The sequence below is a fragment of the Vigna unguiculata genome, chromosome 1 (assembly GCF_037176805.1).
Source record: "Vigna unguiculata cultivar grain cowpea cultivar isolate G323 ecotype 2 chromosome 1, ASM3717680v1, whole genome shotgun sequence".
NCBI lineage: Eukaryota > Viridiplantae > Streptophyta > Magnoliopsida > Fabales > Fabaceae > Vigna > Vigna unguiculata.
The window spans coordinates 12,083,903-12,098,997 of record NC_140792.1 but is presented as its reverse complement, the minus strand read 5'-3'; positions in this window follow the sequence as shown (position 1 = coordinate 12,098,997).

Below are 15,095 nucleotides of genomic sequence, written 5' to 3'. Positions count from 1 at the left end.
ATCATCTTAATTTTTTTTTTATTTTAATACATAATATTATTTTTTTAAAAGCAAAACGAAAATAATAAAAAAGGGAAATAAAATAAGATAAGATGAAAATTTAAATATAAATTAAAAATAAAATGAATATATAAAGTAAAATAAAAAAAAACAAGATGAAAATAAAAATAAAAATATGTATACATAATAGAAATAGAAATAAAAATATATAAAATTAAAGTTAAAAAAAGATAGAAAGTAAAAAACAATATATATATATATATATATATATATATATATTTATACTCTATGTTCACTTTTTTGTATTTTATTAATTACTTTTTAATATTAAAATTTTTATTTTTTATCCGGACGAAATTGAGTATTACAAGAATAAAGATATACCTTTTCTAGCTTTACACCATAATCCATAAGTTGATGCTTCAACCATATGCTTTGAGCACATGCATGTCCACCTGCTATGTACTCAGCCTCAGCTGTAGATAGTGCTAAACATGATTATTTCTTGCTATTCCTTGATATTAGGCTTGATCCAAGTAGATGGCATGTGCCACTTGTGCTTTTCATATCCAATTTACACCCTGCATAGTCAGAATCTGAAAAAACACTAAGAATAATGTTAGATTCATTAGGATACCAAAATCCAACATTAGTTGTCCCTTTCAGATACTTGAAAATCCTTTTTGTAGCTTTGAAGTGTGATTCCCTTGGATTAGATCGAAACCTTGCACACAAGCAAACTCCAAATTAGATATCCGGCCTACTAGCGGTTAGATATAGAAAAGAGCAAATTAACCCTCTATATTTGGTTGAATCAACTTGTTGTCCAGTTTCATCTGCATTCATAAGGTCATTTGTGGCAATTGGAGTGACAACCCCTTTGCAATCCTCCATTTTAAACTTTTTCAGTAGGTCAAAACAATATTTTGACTGGCTTAAAAATGTCCCATGCTTGAGTTGCTTCACTTGCAGCCCTAAGAAGTAGGTTAGCTCATCCATCATAGACATCTCAGATTATCCCTACATAGCTGCAACAAACTCTTCACACATGGAGTTATTATTTGATCCAAAAATTATATCATCTACATATACTTGAACAAGTATTACATCACTTGCATGATTTCTAATGAAAAATGTTTTATCAACCGCACCTCTAGCACATCCTTTAGATAAAAGAAAGTTGCTTTACCTATCATACCATTGTCGTGGTGCTTGTTTCAAACCATATAAAGCCTTTTTCAATTTGAAAACATGATTAAGATATAGGCCATTTTCAAAGCCAATGGGTTGTGATACATACACTTCTTCATTTAAGAAACCATTCAAGAATGCAATTTTCACATCCATTTGAGAAAGTTTGAAATTACACATGCAAGCATAGGCTAACAATAACCTCACAACTTCTTGCCTAGCTACACTTGCAAATGTTTCATCAAAATTAATACCTTCCTCTTAATTATAACCTTTAGCAACTAGCCTAGCCTTATTCCTAACAATGTTACCATTTTTATCCATTTTATTTTTAAACACCCATTTAGTACCAATCATATTCATTGCATCAGTTTTAGGAACAAGAGACCACACATAATTTCTAGTGAATTGATTAAGCTCATCTTGCATAGCAACAACCCAATTACTATCACCTAATGCATCATTCACATTCTTAAGTTCAATTTGAGAAACAAATGCAACATGTTCAAAGAATACAAGCTTGCGTTTAGTGGATAATCCTTGTTTTATGTCACCAATTATGTTGTTCTTTGATAATCCCTTGGGTTCAATCCACTCCTTGGGTAAGTTGTTGTCTACAGCTTTTTCAGCCGACTGAATTTCCTTTTCAGCTGTCTGATTTCTTGTAGCAAATTCCAGTTTTGCAGCAGTTTGCTTTTCCTGCAATATATCTTTTTCATCTGCAATCTTAGGCCTTTGATCTTGCTGCACTAGGTTAGTTTCATAAAAAAAAACATGTACATATTCTTCAACAATCATTAGTCTCTTGTTATAAACCTTATAAGCATGACTATTTATAGCATAACCTAGAAAGACGCCTTCATCCGCTTTTGAGTCAAATTTGCCAAGTTGTTCTTTTCCATTATTTAAGATAAAACACTTACAACCAAATACTTTTACGTGATTTAGAGCACGCCTTCTATCTTTGAATAGCTCATAAGGTGTTTTCTTTAAAATTGGCCTTATCAACACACGGTTTAAAACATATGAAGATGTGTTGACTACATCAGCCCAAAAGTACTTGGGCAATGAGGTTTCATTAAGCATGGTTCTAGCTAGTTCACCTAATGATTTGTTCTTTCCTCAACCACTCCATTTTGTTGTAGAGTTCTAGGAGTTGAAAAGTTATGCTTTATACCATGTTTTTCACAAAAATGCTCAAACTTTTCATTTTGAAACTCTTCACCATGATCACTCCTTAGAGAGACTATTTTAGAACCTTTTTCATTTTCTAAAACCTTGGCAGGTTTCTTAAAAGCATAAAAGGTTTCATTCTTGGCAGCTAGAAATAAAGTCCATGTAAATCTAGAGAAATCATTAACAATAACCAATGCATAGTAGTTACCACCAAGACTCATAGTTCTAGAAGGACCAAATAGATCCATGTGAAATAATTCTAAGGGTCTTTCAGTTGAAATACAATTTTTGGGTTTAAAAGAAACTTTAGTTTGCTTTCCCTTTTCGCATGCTTCACATATCCTATGCTTCTCAAACTTAAGTTTTGGTAGCCCTTCAACCAACTGTTTTTTATTTAGCTAATTCAAATGATGCATATGTATGTGACAAAGCCTCCTATGCCATAACCAACTATCATCCTCTTTTGTAAGCAAACAATGAATACTAAATGATGCATGATGCAGATTGAGCAAGTATATATTGTGGACTCTCTTTCCTACCAACACAATGCTACCACATGCATCATATATAAGGCAATGGTTTGGTTCAAACACAACTTTAAAACCTTTGTCACACAATTGGCTTATACTTCTCAAATTGTGCTTTAGCCTTTTAACTAGAAGCACATTGTGGATGTTGAATGAGGCTCCATTGCTTATGACTCGACCTCTAAGTATCCTTCCTTTGTTATTGTCACCATAAGTCACAAAGCCTTCTTCCTTTAGTTCCAACTTTGTAAACTTTGACTTATCATCAGGCATATGCCTCGAGCATCCACTATCTCAGTACCATAGGTCTTTCTTTTCTTGTTTTATGACCTACAAAACAACATAGCATTACATGGTACCTTTTGATAGTTTGATTCCAACATGGTTATGCCTTTCTAGATCCTTTTGGGATCCATTTCATAAATCCCTTAGGTACATCATATTTTTTTAGCATAGCAATTCTTAAGAACATGACCTTTCTTCATACGATAGTTGCAAGAAATGAATGGCATAGCATTTGGTTCACTCTTGGAAAAGAAACTTGAGAACTTCTTGGTTTTCTTTTCATGGATAGGTGTATAACAAAGTCCAACCTGATGTGATCCCAACAAGGCTTATAACTTGGACCAACGTCAAGGCCCATTCCATGGCCCACATGCACCTCAATGCCCAAGTCCAATCAAAGGCCCAATAACAAGAGACATGTCAAGACATAAGATTAGACTTTAATTTAGGCCCATTGTTTAGGTCATGCTTTAAAAATAAATTGTAAAATTACTAGTAGTTTTGGGTCATAATTGATCTAGCTTTTGTAATTGGGTTCATTCAAGCCCAATTACAAAAGTCTAGACCAAGTTTGCATCTAGCCTTAGCCATGAGTGCACATTTAGCACATGTGTTAAATTAGGAAAGTGTGACATGTCACATGGCATGTGATCCACTTTTTATGGATCTTAGATCTAGATCTAGACACATGTACTTCAGATGGCCACCTTGCATTTGCATTTCATTTAGTCTTGCATTTGGTTTCATTTTAGGAGATGCTCTCTATTATAAATGAGAGACTCCACACTCTTTATAAGGTTACTCTTGAATTTTTAATGCAAATACATGTTGAGATCACTCCATGACTTGCATTTTTTAGAGTCCAAGTTGCTAAAGCATTCTCCTAGATATCTCCTCTAGCCCTCCTCCCTAATTTGGCCTAACCTCTTAGGAACCTTCACCAAACCACTTTCGTTGCCACTACATCTCCAACCTTCGGTGCTACATCCATTTTGCTGCAAGGAAGCTTCAATCAACCATCAAATTCCACCATGGAGCTTCATTACAACCTTCCCAAAAACAAAATTTTGAGAGCCACGAACAATTTCCAAGTTTGCTTTTCCTCTTGTGAACTTTGCACAAGTTTTCAAAATATATTTCACTTGATTTTTCAAAGTTGTGCAGTTTTCACAAGGTTTTATAGCCAATTATTTTTTTAGAACAATCGACTGAATTACTGTAAATCATTACCAAATGTTTGAAATCAGTTTTTAAGTTGACTGTTTCTGATTCTAGTTGGCTAACTCTGTTTTCTAGCCAACTATTTAATCCTTTTAGCCAATTGTTCATGACAACAATTTTGTTAGCCTCACTATGCAATTCTTCAAAGTCATGCAACAATTGGTAATAGTCATTTTTATCTTTAGATGACAAGGAACTCACTTGGCTTGATGAGGATGATTCATATTCGGCCTTGAGGCATAAATTTGCTTCCTCACTTCCTTCTTGAGACGAAGTGCTTGTTGAATCATCATTGTCCTCCCAAGTTATGTAGGCTCGTCTTTCCTTGGCCTTTTTCTCTTTTTTCCTATCACCAACCTTCCCCTTTTCTTTGTTAACATTAGGACATTCAACCTTGATATGTCCTTGCTTTCCACAATTATAACATGAGAATTTAGAAATATTACTTGAATCATTTTGTTTAGAAGTGTACCTCTTTTGATTACCTTTGTTGCCTTTCCTTATGAGATACTTCCCAAATCTCTTGACTAGTAGATTCAAGTTCTCATTATCACTTAACTCAACAACCTCTTCCTCGGTTTCATCACTCTTCTTGGAGCTAGCCTTAAAGGCTATGGTTTTTACCTTTTTCTCACTTGACTTAAGCTCACTTAGCCTTTGCATTTCAATCTCATGCTCTCTTAGTATGCCAAACAGTCTGTGGTGATGATGGATAAATCCTTGGATTCAGAGATGGCAGTCACCTTTGGTTGCCAATTTCTATCAAGACACTTTAGCACTTTGATGTTTAGCTCCTCTTTGTCAAATTCTTTGCCTAGACCCATGAGATGGTTGACTATGTGAGTGAACCTATTTTGAAATTCATCTATGGACTCTCCTTTTTGCATCTTGAAAAGTTCATACTCTTGAATCAAGACATGCTTCCCTACTCTCTTCACTTCATTCGTCCCCTCATGTGTGACTTCTAGGACATCCCACATCTCCTTTGCATTCTTACATTGGGAGATCCAAAAAAAAAATCATCCATACTTAAAGATGAAATGATGACATTCTTGGCATTGCAATCATATTGAGCTTTTCTCCTTTCTTCATTCGTTCATGCAATCCAAGGCTTATTCACCTGCTTATTTTCAACAAGACATTTTGGAGTATATGGTCCATTAACTATTGCATCCTAAATCCCTTTGTCTATATATTCAATGAAAATTTGCATCCTTATTTTCCAAATCTGATAGTTTAGGCCACAAAACATAAGTGGTCTATGAATAGAGGCACCTTCTGCAAAATGGAGTTTATTTTTAGCCTTTTCAAAAGATTTTTTATCAAACTTGAATATCTTTCAAGAACCTTGCTTTAGATATCAATTGTTAGTTTTGAAATGGTGATTTAAGCCAAGAGGGGAGGGGGGGGGGGGTTGAATTGGCTATTTAAAACTTTTTTGAAAGCTTAAAACTCTTTTCAATTGAATCAAATAGACTGGAAAGTTAGGATGTAAAAGCAGCAGACCAGTACACTTTCAATCGTTTAAAAAAATAAAACAACAGACTAATTTGTTCTTGAGCTATGAAATAGTCGATTAAAAAGACAAATCAGTCGGCTAAAATACTTGAGGTTTATGTAGAATGCAAAATTCACAGTTTTAACTCAAACAACAATCTTTTACATACAAAACTTGTTCCAATAAATATTTCTAACTATTATACAACCTCAGATTGCATAAGAACGCATTAAAATACAATAAGAAGTGGATTACTTGATTTTCTTGAGATTTTAAGTGATTCAAAGTGAGTGAGATGAGGGAAAGAGAATTACAGAGTTGTTTTTATATTGGTTCACTCAATCATAAAGCTACATCTAGTTTTCCAGGACAACCTGAGCTTGGTTTCCATTATATTCAAAAGTTTTACAAATCAAACACCACGATTAGACTTTTGAACAAAGAAACTCACAAGATTTTTGACTCCAAACAAAAATCTAGACACACACCTTGCGAGAATCATACTTACAGACTTGAAATCACATCAGGCAAACCAACCAGAGGCATAAGAACATCTAAACTTGATGCTGGTTGCCCTAGCCAACAATACATGTGTTCTTCAAGCTACTCACAAGCCAAAATGCCTCCAAGATCAACCAACATCTTCAAACAACGAGTTGCAATTGTATTTTGCAGAGAGAGAGTTTTCCAAAGAGGAATGACAAAGTTTTGTGCTAAAAAACTCAAAAATATGACTCTGCTCTCGAAAACACAACATATATAGTCTAGTTTAAGTGAAATCAATCGATTGAATTTTCCGTACAATCAACTGATTTCTCTTGACTTAAGTGAAATCAGTCAATTGAAAAATAATTCAACTGACTGAATGCATTCATACCAGAAAGTAGATACTGCAAGCCTTTTAACCTATTAAAATACATTTTAACAGATTAAAAGAGACACACCAAGACTAACAAGACATCTAACCTATGTCATATAGTCTACCAACATGATATAACACCAAAACATTACATTTAACATATTATTTCTAGATTTAACACTCTAAAAACTTAATCTTCAAGTGGATCTTCATCAATCTTCATCAAACACTTATGATCTTTATGCACATGGCTTTATCAATTCTTTGTTTCAAGCTTGCTTATGCCAACAATGTCGTAACTTTAGATAGTGAAATTATATTGTACTTACTCAATTTTAGGAAGTAAATAGATAAAGTAGGATTTGTAGAGCAGTTTTAATTTTAGCTGGCCTTTAGGGAGGATTTCTAGGTTTGGATAGGTGAAATTTTGCATGCTACATACTTTTCAACAATTAGTATTAATTTTATACTTATTTGACTGTTTTAAACTTGTAGGAAGTAGTCTACATAGATTAAGGTTTCTTGTTTAAGGTTCTCCTATTAGTTTGCTATAATTAGTTTTTAAGTAGTGTAGTTTCTAGGTTGTTATAGGCAGAATTAATGTTCCTAATGTTTAGTTTAGTTTCTTAGCACTTATAATGTCTCTACATAGTTTCTTACCTTTTTCCAAATTCTAGCTTAGTTTTTATATTAGGTTCGTACCTACGTTTGGTTTTAGAGTTAAATTTAGTTTTAGACTTTATGAGTTAGTTTTATAGAATTAGCACATAGAATTAACTTAGTCAGTGAATCTAGTGCATTGAGTTATGTCTAGTTTTGATTCCTTTAGGTGAATACAAGGCTAACTTGTGTTTGGTAACTTTTGTGCAGGATAAAACATTCAAAATAATGGTTGAAATTTGATTGGAAATCTGAATTCGTGGAATCCAGCAGCTGCACACAAAGATGAAGCAAAATTGAAGAGCATTTCTAGGATGGAAGTTTGACCTTGGGGTTGACTTCCAAATATGTAGGCTGTATTGTGATTCAAGAGTTGGAAGCCCTCAAGAACACTAAAAGGCATTGGAATATAGCGAAATTGTCAAGAAGGAAGCACTCATTCCACCAAACATAGTTATTTTAGTTAGCTTTTGGTATTGACTCTTAGGTATTTTTAACTAGAGTAGCTAGTTGACAACTAGGTTTGTTAGTGGCTGTATATAAGACTCAAAACAGAAAATGAATCATCCATTCAATGATGTAGACCAAGTCTATAATTAATTTAGTTTAATAAAAACTTATTCAAATTTAAATGTGCCACTAGTTTGCATCACTCGTCAAACTTAACTATGGCACTAATTTATGTAACATAGTTATTTTTTGGCCATTGAATTTGGCTCTAAAGAATGTTATTAGCTTTAAGAGTTTGTTCAATTTAACAATTCACACTAGCTTTAAGACACAAACCAAAGACATTAAGGCTTCTTCAAAACTAGACATCAAGGCTCTTGTGAATATATATATATATATATATATATATATATATATATATATATATATATATATATATATGCGCTTTCTATTTTTTATTTCTTCTAATTATTTGGGTTCTCAGGAAACTCATTTGCATCTCTAATATATTTTTCATCTTATCATAACTATTTATGTAATTACGCTAAAATAATGTATGTCAATTAAAAAAAATTTATATCTCACATTTGAATATTTCTATTATTTTTATTTATTGTATATTTTTCTTTCACGTAAGAATATTTAATACTCTCAATTTAAGTATTTAATAGCATAAACCTTTCATTTAATAGGTAGTATAAAAAAAATATCTTTACTTATTATTAATAATTTTTGTTTCATTTGAAGAAATTTTTTGTTTCGCTAAAACAATTTTCGTTATTTCTCAACCATTGAGTATTTATTTTGTTCTTTCCGTCATTTTGATCAAGTGATGTATTATAACTTTTATTAGTGTATAAAAAAGAGATTCATTAGAATTTAAAAAATTTAAGTAAACAAACATTTAAAATATATTTTAATTTGAATATTTGTTTTTTTTATATTTTTTATATGTTTGCAAATTTAATAAATATTTTGGTTCTCATGAAATTTTATTTGGTATTCTAATCTAAAATGTAAATAATTATAATTTATTTAAGAGTATTTGATATCAAAAAAGCAACCATCCTCCTAATATTGAATATTTGATAATATAATGTTTCCTTTACCGTAATTTTTATTATTTTATAAAAATTAATATTGAAGTAGTAAAACGGGTACGGGTATGGGTACGAGATTATATCTGTTACCCGGTGGGGATGGGGATGAGACAAAAGTTTGATACCCGTTGGTTTTGGGTATGGGGATAAGGATGAATTTTTTCTACGAGGATAGGTATGAGATAGTGAAACCCGTCCCCACCCCGCCCTGTTGCCATCCCTATTCAAAACAATAAGTTCAGAGTTCATACCAGAATCACCAAAATTGAATCACCTAGACTGTCCAATTGTAGTTCAATTCCAGAATATTCTTTCTCTAATTAATCATAATCAAATTGGCACCTAGCAAATCAAATAAACCAAAATTTCTCAACTAGGTACAACATTTCTAAGACCAAAGTGCAATTAGAAACAAACATAATTAATAAGTAAGTAAAACTGCAACAGTTCAGACAAAGTAACAAATATGTAAGAAAAGTTATACAAAGCCAAAAACAAGTTATGTGTAGCAGGTTTCCATAAATCTGCCAAAATAGGGAGTAGAGAAGTCCATAAATCTCCCAAAATCACTTTATATATATTCAAACAAGTTAGAAACAAGTTGATTAAATTATGCGCAACAGAAGTTATTCAAGACTTGCTATAAATTTGCCCCAAGTCCATAAATCTGCCTCAATGCCATCTCAAACACTAACACTTTAAATGCATGGCCACCCTAATAAACTCTTGACAACACTCACGTGAAATAAAACTGAATTTGACTATTCAAACAAAAGAAAAAACAGAACGTGAAAGCAAAAACATTGATTTTAACGTAGTGCAACTACCTTTAGACAAACCAATCATGTGGGAAAACCAAAAAAGGACACATGCACAAATATGTAAACACCAATACACAAATTTAACCATGTTCAAGTAGTGATGAGTCATTATTTTCCTCCATTCCACTAGCCTTTGTGTACCCACTTTATAGTTGTTTAGTGCTTAATTATTTATCTTTAGAGTGTTTTCATCTGTTGGGCTTTATTAGGACACTGTTCCGAATTTGGGTTAATTTCACATTATTTGGCCTAATTTTTGTTTTTAATTATTTTTAGGTATTTAGGTGAAGCAATTTTGGAGCCTGGACATTAATCTTCGGATGAAGAGAGTTGCCACGTCATTTCCACATCATTGCCACGTTTGCGCCATGTTAGTCAGCCTGTCCACATCATTAGGCCAACATTTTCAGCCCATAGTGGCATTTTTGTAATTTTGAGTGACAGAATGACATTTTTGTAAATAGGAGTGGCAGATTTGATGTGACCACGTTCTTTTAGGGTTTTCTAGCATGACAACCATTTCATTTTCTTCCCCCAATCTGTTTTGACGTTTTGGAGAGTACCCATGCTTAAGGTTCATGCATTTTGTTGATTCTTCCATAAATTGGAGCAATTAGTAACGTTTTATGCACATTATCTCTTTGAATTTGTGTTTTTTGTCTTATTTTGTCCTCTTAACTATGCATTTTAGTTCGTATTTCAGTCTATGGGCAACTAATTTTCGTATGCATTGATTCCTTGCAAAGAATGAAATGAAACCTTGAGATTAATGTTTTGTTCGGTTGTGTTTTGTTATTTCTTTTTTGTGGATTTGCGTGTGCATTTTAATTGAAGAACCTAATATGTTTTTGCTTAATTTTCAGAGTAGGAAATTCGTTTTAGTTGATTTTCATGCTTAATGAACTGTGATAAATTCATGAACGTTTGCATTGCTTAATTGCATGTTGAATTTGTGGTTAACCTCTGCTTAGTTGTTTAATAGCGAGTTTCATGAGGAATAACAAAACCAATTCAGTTTGTAATCTCTGATGGGTGAAATTTCATTCGCAGCAAGGAATCGTTGTTGTTTTCGTGACTGTTTAATAAAAACTGCAATTACGTTTTAGTTATTTTGTGTTGAAATTGAATCTGCCAAACCCTCTATGTTATAGGTGTTTTGTTTGTCTGGAAAATGAAGCTTTGAACAAGAATATTGGTCGTTGGGAGACGACTCTGGTTGGTTACCACATATTGCATTTTTCTGTTTTAATGTGGTGGGATACAACCTTTATCATGTAGTAAGAGTAAAAGAGAAAAAGAAAGCCCATTCATGTCAAGAAAGAAATACATTCACAACTAGCTACTCATTACATTAAGGCTACCAAGTGTTGTAAGACCCGAGAAATTTAAATAATTAAATAAATAATTATTTAATAAATGTGGGTAGTGGGAGCTTTTATGTCATTTAATGCTAACTTGTGTGATGTGGAAAAGTACTAGCTTAGGTGGTTGAGAGTACTTGGTTGTGTCGAGAGGACTTGGGTTGGAATCCTTTGTATTCAATTGTGTGATTATTTTTGTTGGTATTGTTTTATTGTATGCTTAATCGTGTTGGGTGGCTGGGAATTCATAGATGTATAAGAATTGTCAAGAAACATGAAGTGGCTTGATGGTTGTGCATTGCTTGGTAATGGGATGGACGTGGGTTTGAACCTTGGCCTATGCAAAATAACTTTCTTTTCGCTAAAGTCATTTTTGGCATGTTCTGAAGGGCTAGAAACCCTAATTTATGGGAGGCAGCTAGGAGGGATTGGAAATCTTGATTTGATGGTCATTGAATACTCCCTTAAACTCACTTTAATAGAATTTTCGTTTTTGCTACCATGAAGCCCAATTAAAGCATAGTTAAGAGCTTCATTAAGGGGGAGAGAGAGAGAGTTTGAGGCTGCCATTGTAGCTCATTGTGAGGAGAGAATTTACAAAACATCAACTATGCAAATTGAGTGAGAAGGAAGGCTGGTATGTGTATTGAGTGGAGGCAAGAGGGGAAGCCTTTTTGTAGAACCAAAAGCAACGCTCGAATTGTGAAAGTTTGATCAAGGAAAACCAGGTTAGGGGAGTTCCACCTGTTGTTAAAGTTTAAATTTGCATGATTGTGTATTGTATTGAATGGTGCTTGAGGTGTATGTCTCTGCCATGCTCTAATTCTTTTCGCGTTTTTGGATTTTTCCAGAAACCGCATGGCGGCACATGAACTGCCGCCAGGTAACACATGTATCTGAACCCAATTTTCTGGGTTTTCCTATGAACCACCTGGCGGCTAGGTGCGACCCGCCAAGCGACGTGTACTGATTTGCCTAGTTTGTAGTTTTGGTGGTTTCTGCGATAATTTAGATGCTCGAGTTGATTCTTTACGTATGCGTGTGTGAATTTGAATGTGGATAATTTCTTGTGAGTTAAACTTTATATGAAATTGGTATGAATTGAGATCCAATTGGGGGTTAGGGTTCATATGGGATTTGAAATGAGGAAATATGTTTGGGATTAGGATTGATGTACTATTTGCATGAAAATAATATTGAATTGGATTGGCAGGAACTAGTGTGATATTGAACATTAAAATTACGTTAGATTCTGTGTTGGAATTATGATTTGGGACTTTAGGGTTTACACAGGTGTAGGAAAAATATGGACAGAATCTAGATCTGTATACATCGCCTGGTGGCACATTAGTAGGGCATTTTGATATTTTTGGTGCCGGGATACGTGTAAAACATACGAAATTAAATAATTAGTGATGATTGGGATAAATGCACACAATAAAATAAGGCTTCTGGTTGGACTACGATATGAACTGTGTCTGTTTGAAGACTGCAATTATATGCATTGTGTGCAGTTGATTTAAGTAAATGGAGGATATCTTAATTCGTAAAATGATGGTTGCATAGTGGATTGTATCATAGTTAAGTTAATAGTGTGACCTTAATTGTAAAATCTATGAATTGTTGTATGGTGATTCAGTCATAGAGTTATGACTGGATAAGTGTAAAAGTGTTATGAATTGTGTGTTGTATGTTTAGGGGTTCATGGGAACTTGTTCAAAAGTGCCAAAAACCAGTAGCATTGTGTTACTAGTATGACGCTTGGTGACGTGGAACGAGCCGCTAGGCGATAAAGATCCAAAACAATGGCAGTGACCACTGGACTCGCGTGGCGCCTGCAGCAGGGGATCTTTCGCCAAGCGAAAATGGGGAACAGGAGCACTGAAGGGCGTTTGGCGCCTAACGTTGTGTGATACCGCCAGGCGGTCTGGAACCAAGTTTTGCCTAGTGATGCGAGTGGTGCGCCAGACAATTTTAGGTGCAGAGTTGGATCACGAGGAGGATTCCTACACAGCTTTGAATGAAGGTCATGATGTATTGGGGTAACACATGACCACTCGAGGTTGTAGCCTGGTGGTTTTGGAAGTCCAATGGAGTGTGTGAGATCGTGGCTCATACGGATGGGTTCCGGAAGATTGTCCTATTTAGTGTAATTGATGAATTTGGTAATCTTGGGACAAATACAGACTGCGAATCATATTGAGGAACCTCACTTGGTGTTGCAAATCGTGATCTTGGCAAATTATTCCCACGTGTGGACTATTAGGTGGTGGCCTGTAGTCGGAGGGGCGAGTAGACATTCGTGGTAGCAAAGGTCGATCATCGTACTCATCAAAGGGTGTAGAATCAAGAGGTGCCCAACGGAAGGTTTGGAAGTTGAGGATTAAGGATTTGGGTGTTAACACAGGTCATGGATTTGAATTGCTTTATTAATTCATGTTGTCATTTTTATTTTATTTGAGCTTACCCTATCTGTGTATGTTTGGCGATGATCATGTAACTTGTTACATGGGAGCAGATGTTGATGCAGGTGAGCACGCGAATGCTTAGAATCAGAGTGGGGTCAACCGGGGAGTTTTACTTAGTGATGTTTATGAACTATTTTGTAATGGATATTATAAACAGTTTATATTTGTAATAATCGAACGTCGTATGGATTTTATAATTGGCACGTTGAAATAAAGTTTTAAATTTTCCTATTTTTTGGAAAGTACTTTCATAATAAATGTAAGACCCAATATTTTCTGCCCTTATGTTTAAGGGCTGCCCCAAATCTAATTGGGCCTAAAGGCTGGCCCATGAGGAGCCAAAGACCCTAAACCAGCCTAACATTCTCCCTCTCATCTCACTTTCAGAAAACATCAATCCTCAAACCCCTTCGTTCTCAACAGAAGCTCTGCTAGGGTTTGATCCTTAGCCTTTGTCAAGTTTGCTCAAGCTCTTTCGACTCTATGTAAGTTGCTTCTTAGCTCATACTAGATCTCTCCTAGTCTTATTTTCCTGTTTACTCTAAGGCTCATCTCAATGCCGTTGTTCTGTTCCATTCTGTTGTGTTTCCAGCTCGCTAAGTCATTCCCGGAGCTGTGGTGCTCACTGTTTGTGTATACGAGTCATTTGGATAGCTCTTTCCAGGTAAGGGAAGTTAGGGCTTTGTGTTTTAAATGATTTTTGGCCTATTCTTGGTTCTATTTGGTGTTGTATGGGCTATATGTTACTATGAACATGTGAAGTGCTTGTGGTTGTTGTTTGGTGCGAAAATGTGACTGCTGCAGGTGAGAACATGGGCGAGAACTGATAGTCTCGCCCAAGCGAGCTAGTCTCGCCTAAGCGAGACTGGTAGAGGCTCGCCTAGGCCTTCTGCGTGAGCTGTCGCTCAGGATGGGCCATCCTTGTTTTGAGCGAGTGGATGCCTCGCTCAGGCGAGGATGTCTCGCCTAAGCGAGCTAGTGCGAATGGCCACTGTTCCAGATTGTCGAGCTCTCGCCTAGGCAAATGGAGCTCACCTAAGTGAGACCCTTTTGCTTGAGCGAGGGCTACGCGAGGGGTAGGTTTGCTCCTTGTTTTCTTTGTTTTGGATATTAATCATATGCTTGGACTGATTATGTCGTTTAAAGTATGAAATGAGAGACTTTGTGTGAATATGATGAATTATGGTTTGTGACTTATGAGTTTGACATGAATTGAATATGATGAGTTGGGTATGAATTTGATATGAGATATGGAGTGGTTCATGGGTGGGCAAATGACGAATTTTGGGTATGATCTTGGCATGTGATTTCAATGAAATGGTTGGTATCAAAATGGCTTGGTGTTGGTACGAGGGGAAATTCTATATTCATGTTAGGGATGGATGAGTTGGAATGGAATTCAACATGGAATGTGAATGTGGAATTGGTTATAAAGGTGGGCATGAGAGTTTTGTGCATGATAATTATTACTTTATTGA